Source organism: Tupaia chinensis, unplaced genomic scaffold (genome assembly GCF_000334495.1).
Source record: "Tupaia chinensis unplaced genomic scaffold, TupChi_1.0 Scaffold000341_1, whole genome shotgun sequence".
NCBI classification, from domain to species: domain Eukaryota; kingdom Metazoa; phylum Chordata; class Mammalia; order Scandentia; family Tupaiidae; genus Tupaia; species Tupaia belangeri.
The window spans coordinates 1,658,183-1,666,549 of record NW_006159835.1 but is presented as its reverse complement, the minus strand read 5'-3'; the positions used below and the strand labels follow the sequence as shown (position 1 = coordinate 1,666,549).

At 37.4% G+C, this 8,367-nt stretch overlaps 1 pseudogene; it reads right to left on the bottom strand.

The window, feature by feature from the left end:
* Positions 1-3,110: 3,110 nt before the first annotated feature.
* Positions 3,111-4,017, bottom strand: LOC102483654 (calcium load-activated calcium channel pseudogene; annotated as a pseudogene).
* Between the last annotated feature and the right edge of the window lie 4,350 nt (positions 4,018-8,367).

Below are 8,367 nucleotides of genomic sequence, written 5' to 3'. Positions count from 1 at the left end.
GAAAATACATCCCCTTACCTTCAAGGGCTACAGTTACACCATAATCTCTTTTCTACATTTCTCCATGGTGTCAGGATTTGAGCATGCATGTACATGCACCTGGCCTCTGTATTTGTCCTGTCGCTCTTTAAATTTGCTTGAAAATATGTGTGCAAGCTGGGCCCAGGACTTGAATGATAGTATCAGCCATGTGGGATGTGGTAGCTTTAATCACAGGCTATAAAGCTGGCCACCAAATTCATTATTAATTGCTTTACTATTTTATACATCATTTAGGGAGGCATTTAGTTCTCACAAATTCATATATTTTCATTTCTTTTTAAGTTTAATTCCATCATAGAAAAGATGATAGATATTATTTCTATCCTTTTAAACTTGAAGACACTTGTTTTGTATCCTATTATGTGACTAATCTTATATTTAGAATGTTCCATGTATCATTGAAAAAATGTGTATTTTGTTTTTGGGTGAAATGTTTTATAAATGTCAGGTCCATGAAGTTTATGGGATCAATGACTCCTTAATTTTTGTCCAGATAACCTATTCAATGATGAGAGTGGAATTACTGAAATCCCTAACGATTAATGTGTTAGTCTATCTCCTTTTAGGTCTAAGTCTTCGTTTTATATATTTGGTACTCCAAGTATGGGTGCATAAATATTTATAATTGTTCTACCTTCTTGGTGAATTGATCCCTTTAATATTACATAATGACCTTATTTCTCTCTCTCTCTTTTTAAATTTGCTGGAGGGCATGTGTGCTAGCCAGAGAGAGACAGAAAGAAAGAGAAGGAAAGTGAGAATGCACTCCACCCCCATGGGGAATAGTGACACTTCAATCCATTCTCCTTTGCCTCTCTTTACTTTCTGAATTTTGGGCATGCACACACATGCCCCTAGTGTGTTTCTCAAGCTGCCAAGTCCAGGACCTGAATTGAATGGTCAGCCATAAAAGAATTCAGTTCATTAACCACCACGCCATGGCCCTCTTTGCATTTTTTCTTGGAAATTTTTCCTATAGGGTGTGTGCACTCACCTGAGAAACAGAAAGAGACAGACAGAAAGCGAGAAATCAACCCCCAGGGGATGGCCATGCCACAATCCTTTCTCTTCCATCCTCTTCCCTGGATTGTGGGCACACATGCACACATGCCCAGCATGAGTTTCAATCAAGCCTTGTGGTCCAGGACCCAAACCACAGTTGGCCATGTGGAAGTCCAGTGACATAACCATTATGTCATCTGCTGGTCCTGCCTCTTCACCTCTTTTTACAGATTTTATCTTGAGTTCTATTATGTTTGATATAAAGACATTAGTGATCGTTCTACTAGTGTATTTTCTTTCCTTCTTTCTTTCTTTCTTTTTTTCTTTTTTTTTTTTTTTTTTTGAGATGTTTTTGCTATAGGGTGTGTGTGCTCACCAGACAAAGAGACAGAAAGTGAGAAATCACCCCCAAGGGGGGATGGCCACACCACAATCCCTTCTCCATTCTCCTCTCAGAATCTTGGGCACACACGCACATGTGCCCAGCGTGAGTTTCAAGCCACTGGGTCTGGGACTTGAACGGTGGTCGACTCCATGGGAGTCCAGCTACATAACCATTACACCAACTACTAGTCCCCTAGTGTATTTTAAATCTTCACCTGCTTTCATGGTGATATTTACCTTCCTTTCATTTCCAGATGTAGTACTCCTTTAAGTATTTTTTGAATAGCCAGTTGAGTACTGGCGATGTCCTTCAGTTTTTGTTTGTCTGAGAATGATTTTATTTCTCTTTTCAATCTGAAGGATAATTTTGCTGGGTATAGTATTCTTGGGTGAAACTATTTTGTATTCAGAATTTTGAATGTTATCTCATTCCCTTCTGGCCTGTAACATTTCTGCTTAGAGGTCTGAGGTTAGTCTAATGTGGTAGCCTTTCTAAGTAACATAGTGACTATCTCTGGCCATTTTTAGAATTTTATGTTTATCCTTGACTTTTGACATTTTGACTATTATGTGTCTTGGGAAGGTCTTTTTAGGTTAAATATAGTTGGCATCTTTTGCATTTTTTGGATCTGGATGCCTTTATCTGTTTAGATTTGGGTAATTTTCAATTAATATTGGGTTATTGGGAAAGTCATGATTCATTTTGCACAGAAAAATACATCATAACTTTTACACAGCCCAATATTTTATGAAATAGATCTCTTATGCCTTTTCCCTTGTTTTGATTTCTGGTATATCCATTATGCAGATATTTTGCCACTTATTGGAGTCCCAAATTTTCCATGTTATCTTTGTTTTCTAATTTCTCCCCCTTTCTTTCTGATGATTTGGACTATTTCAAAAGGTTGTGTCTTCAAGTTCAGAGATTCTTGTACTTATATAATCTAACCTTTTTTTTTTTTTTCCCCAACTGCCAGAAGGCGCATACACTTAAGAGAAACAGAGAACTCACAAATGGGGCATGGTCATACCACAATCCCTTCTCCTTCTTCTCTCCATCCTGTTGGAATTTTGGGCCCACACATGCACATGCCTGGTAAGCTTCTGAAGTCACCAGGGTGGGGACTCAATCACAGTTGGCTCTGGCTGCCTTAACCAGGCTATGGATTGGGCCCTGTATAATCTGTAGTTGGTGCTTCCTAGAGAATTTTTTATTTCTTGTATTGAATTCTTCGTCTCCAGGAGTTCTTCCTCATGATTTAAAAAATGTCTGTTTCTCTACTTAATCTCTTTTTGTTGTTGAAATAGCTAAAAATTTGGCATCTTTACTGATCTCAAGTCATATACTTAGCTTCAAAAAAACATAAATAGTTGCAATTAAGGGTTAGACTAATGAAATTGTTCTTCTAGATCTCTATATGCTCATGGGGGGGCCACCTTGCATGGTCACTGGGCACACATGCAGCCCTGGGAGTCAGCCCCATGGAAATCATTTGTGTAAGCAAAACCAGAGAGATGCCATTTGTTTCTCATTACATAAACATCACCTGACCTCAATTAATCAAGCTACTTATTAAAAAAATTCAACAGTGACTGGAAACACTTATATTGCTTAGGTGTCACTGTCACTCTGCTCAATCTGAGAAGCCAAGAAAAACTCAGAATTAGAAGCAGCCTAAGTGCTAAGGCTGCCTAGGCCTCTTACTACAAAATGGTTGCCAATCTAATTTGAAGGTCTTGAAAGCATGACAGGAATTAAAGGGTTTCGCTTGAGTTCGGGAGAACTTCCCAGAAGGAGGTGGTGGGTCAAGAAATGCCTGCTTGGTGGCAGCATGTGAAAGGGCGAGGCTGAGAATCTTCTGGATATTCTGTCGGATCAACATGGTACAGAGAATATACAGGGAGATGAAGGAGTAGTCTGTCATGTCACCCCACCACCCCCAGCAGGTTTGGGTGAGACAGTTCTTGGATGTAGGAAAGGGGTGTGAAAAGGAGGTTGACCACCACTCTACAGTCAAATATGGAATTAAACATTCCCATCAGAGCAGTAAAACAAAAGCCAACTGCAAACATGGATTTCATTCCAACCATTGACAGATCCTTGTTATTCTTCAGTTTCTCTTCTTGCCTATTTTGTTGTTGTTGTTGTTGTTGTCAACCAGCTGACTCTGTTATTGTTTCCTTCTTCTTTTCCAGTTTTTTTTTTACTCTGTTTTTCCACTTCTGCTTTCAGTCTCTTGAACTTGTCTGTCCTGTAAACCAGGACCCAGTTATACCCTCGGCCAGCAGGGCTGTGGACACGGAGATGAAGACGAGGAGCGTGTCTGCGAACATGGTGCTCATCCCGCACCTCGGCCCCGCACCCCTACCTGCTGGGCCCTACTTAATCTCTCACTGACGTCATGCATTGTTTTTCTTAAAATGGAATTGTTTGTGTATCCCCTTGCGTATTATTGAGTTTTGTTATAATCAATATTATGAAATCCATTTCTGATATTTCTGTGACTTCTTGGAGGTCTTCCATTGCTAGTAAAGAGTCAATGTATTCCTTGGGAAGAGACTTACTCCGCTTCTCCCCTTCCCCCATGTTTCTTGCATCCATGTATTGATTTTTTTTTTTTTTTTTTTTTGGCATCTGGTGGAATACTGGATTAGGTTTCAGAGTGATGGTATTTATTTACTTTGGGGGTCATTTATTTTCCCATGGCAGTGTCCTTTTGTATTAGTTCACTGAATTGTACTGGCTTTGATTCTAGTTAGGCTTGGTATAGAATGCTTGTTTTCAGAAACACCAGAAGGGGTCACCAAACCTGTGTTTTCACCGGTTAGTGCTGTGTACTGGTGTTCCACTTGTAGAAGGTGTAGATTCCTTCAATCCAATGACAACTGCTGTCTTGGAAGGAGTGGTTTCCTGAGTTCTCAGACCTTATGTAGGGAGCAGGATTCTCTTCCAGGGGAGGTAGCTGAGTAAAAATATCAGCTGAAGTTGGGTCATATCTTTTTTTTTTTTTTTTTCACAGGCTACACACAAGAAGGATGTACATACTGGATGAGGAGCTGTGGCTCAGGAGATGGCTAGTTGGTTAATTTGATATTTGTGTGCACCATGTGGAGATAAAGAAAGCTGTCTACTCCAGTTCTTGATTATCCCCACAGGTGTGGCACCATACTGTAGATGATTCAGTGAAGGTGGGTTGGGTGGAGGTTGTTGGTGTTGGAGGGGGCTGTTGGTGCAGGAAAGAGTTGTGTGCCCATCTACAGGGCTGGAAGATAAGGGGGGGGGGTGATGCCTCTGTCTGCTTTTCTGCCCAAGAGGGGTGATTCCTGGCACTGTCCTTTTCATCAGCTGCCCCTCTTCACATCTTCAATCACATCCACAATTCTAGAAGTTCAAGAGATGAGGGATGGTGAGGGAGAGTGGGAGTATAGTCCTGCCAGTCAAGGGGGAATGTCCAGATTCAGCTCCTAAGATGGTACCCTGTACCTAGGGATTGGTAGGGTGAGTTCAGCTTTCTTTCTGAGGTGTTAGATCCATGCAGCTTCCCAAGATGAGCCCAAAGTCTATGTCCATCAAGGTGCTCTCTTGCACCTGGGTCTGAGGTGGAAGCAGGAAGCTTAAAGCTTCAGAGAGGAGTCCCACTCATCTCTTCTTAGCGAAAGGTTTTGTTGGGCTCTGGTTTGTTGTCTTTCACTGGAGACCTAACACTCCAAAAACTTCCTACTATCCTGCTCTTGTATTCCATTGGTCTTATCTCACCACTGAAGGTGCAGCCATCTGTACAACTTTTTTGGGCTCTCCTCCCAGAGAGGCCATGATGAATGTACCTTCACAGCTATCTTGTGTTTGTTCCTCCACAATTAGTATTTTTTTTCCTTAAAGTTTATTTAATTCATGAAAGATAGTACTTATCCAAGAGAGAAAAATCACCACCCTTGCAAGGTCTCATCACACTGTGATCCCCTTTCCCAGTCCTTAAGTTTGATAGGATCCTGGGCACATACGTGTGCATCTGGTGTATTTTCAAGCTGATCTAGCAATACAGTTCTGCAGTTGTCCATGTGGCTTCCAGCACTGAAGTTCAGTTCATTACTGATTGTTCCACCAGGCTGGGCCAATTTCTGGGGTGTTTTTTCCTTTTTGGTTTGTTTTTAAACATAACAATCAGAAACAAAGACTTAGTGTTTCCTATTCTGTGGTTCTGCTTGTCACTTACAAGAATCAAATAGCAGAAAATGGTATCTGTTATACCTGCTATGCAACATTATACTCAAGCTTCAAGTCAGTGCAGTAAGTAAATAAAAACAAATAAAGGCAGATTTGGAAATGAAGAAGTTAAACTGTTTTTATTTGCAGATAACATAACTGGGATATAGAAAATTAAAATGAATCACAAGGTATTAGCATTAATAAGTATATTTAGCACAGCTATTTGATACATGGTTATATAAAATAGTAATTGTATATATTATAAAATCATAATTCTAATATATATATCTATATATTAGGTTGTCGGAAAAGTTATGACCTGTTTTTCTATGTAAAATCATGTCGTCTTTTCTGATGACCCAATATATGTATATACACATGTATGTATGTATTAGAAAGACAAAGTGAAGTAAAACATAACGTTACTACAATATAAAGCATACAAAGCAAATAAATGTGATGTGGAAGACCACAGCAATGAAAATCACAAAACATTTTTAGTAAAAAATAAGGAAGACCTAAATAAATAGAGGGATATATATCATATTATGGCTTGGAAAACTTAAGATTATAAAGAAATCAATTCAGCCCAAATTTTTATATGGATTAAATGCAATACTATTTAATCCTCCCCTCCTTATATTCTTGGGAGGTGTGGTTTAAAGCTTATTTTAAAATTTATATATAAATGTATAGAACCAGGAATAACTAAGACCATATTTAGATGGACAACTTGCACTACCAGATAACATTTCAAGCCACAGTTGCTCGAAACAGTAAGGCACTTGTACGAGAACAGAGTAATGAAATACAACAATAACAAAACAGTCTATACAAATATGGTCACATACATAAATTACAATGTCTTCTCCACCAGAATGGCTAAAATGAAAAAAGTCAATACCAAGAAGCAGGATAGACAAAACTGGAACTCTTATTCAATGTTGGTGAGAGATAAATTGTTATAACTACTTTCAAAAACTGGGCATAGGAAGTGAGGCTGAACAAATGCATATCCTATATGACAGGAATTTCACTTCTAAGCACAAACCCAACAAATCTGTGTACCTATGCTCATTAAAAGACATAAAAGAGAAGTTCAAAGAGTTTGTGGAAAGTGGAATTTATTTTGATAAGCTTTTTTCAAACTCAGTTTTTTCATAATACACATTTCCATGAACTTTTTAAAGATCCTCTAATGCACAAAAATGTTCATAGTAACACTTTTCACAGTAGTCCCAAACTTGAAAAAAAACAAATAATCCATCAAAAGTAGAATGAATATAGCATACAGTTACAGTTATATATACAGTATACTATTATACAGTAGTAGGAATAAAAGAATTATAGCTATGTGCAATAAGATGATTCTCACACTCATAATGTTGAGTAAAAGGAGCCAAATGTAAAAAGAATATATGTATGATTCTATTTATTTAAAGTTTGACAAAAGGCAAAACTAATCTATAATGTTTTAAGTCTGGATGATTGGGCTGGGGGTTTAGGTTTCTGAAAGTAGTATGAGAGGGCTTCTGGGATTCTAGTAATTTATGTATTTAATCTCACTGGTTACAAAGGTGTGTTTACTTTGCAAAAGTCCACTGGGTCATACACTTAAGATTTTTGTACTTTTCTGTATTTATGTTATACTTCAATAAAATGTTTACATAAAAATTACCAAATTTTTCAGATTTTCATCATTCAACTTTTCCTTTGGTACTAGGTATGGTACTTTTTCAGACTTGTGGACTGAAGTACTTAAGTACTCTTTTGATACCTTAAATAAGGTGGCCTTGTGTTTATATCAAAGAACCACTTTGAAAGCCAAATTTTTTAAAAAGAGAATTGTTCAATTATCTGTATTACTGTTAGCATTTTAATTTTTCTATAGGGCATGTGCACTGAAAAGAGAGACAGAGAAAGAACAAGAGAGAGAAAGTGAGAAAGCAAGCCACTTGGTCCAGGACTCACTTTTTAAAGATCCTCTAATGCACAAAAATGTTCATAGTAACACTTTTCACAGTAGTCCCAAACTTGAAAAAAAACAAATAATCCATCAAAAGTAGAATGAATATAGCATACAGTTACAGTTATATATACAGTATACTATTATACAGTAGTAGGAATAAAAGAATTATAGCTATGTGCAATAAGATGATTCTCACACTCATAATGTTGAGTAAAAGGAGCCAAATGTAAAAAGAATATATGTATGATTCTATTTATTTAAAGTTTGACAAAAGGCAAAACTAATCTATAATGTTTTAAGTCTGGATGATTGGGCTGGGGGTTTAGGTTTCTGAAAGTAGTATGAGAGGGCTTCTGGGATTCTAGTAATTTATGTATTTAATCTCACTGGTTACAAAGGTGTGTTTACTTTGCAAAAGTCCACTGGGTCATACACTTAAGATTTTTGTACTTTTCTGTATTTATGTTATACTTCAATAAAATGTTTACATAAAAATTACCAAATTTTTCAGATTTTCATCATTCAACTTTTCCTTTGGTACTAGGTATGGTACTTTTTCAGACTTGTGGACTGAAGTACTTAAGTACTCTTTTGATACCTTAAATAAGGTGGCCTTGTGTTTATATCAAAGAACCACTTTGAAAGCCAAATTTTTTAAAAAGAGAATTGTTCAATTATCTGTATTACTGTTAGCATTTTAATTTTTCTATAGGGCATGTGCACTGAAAAGAGAGACAGAGAAAGAACAAGAGAGAGAAAGTGA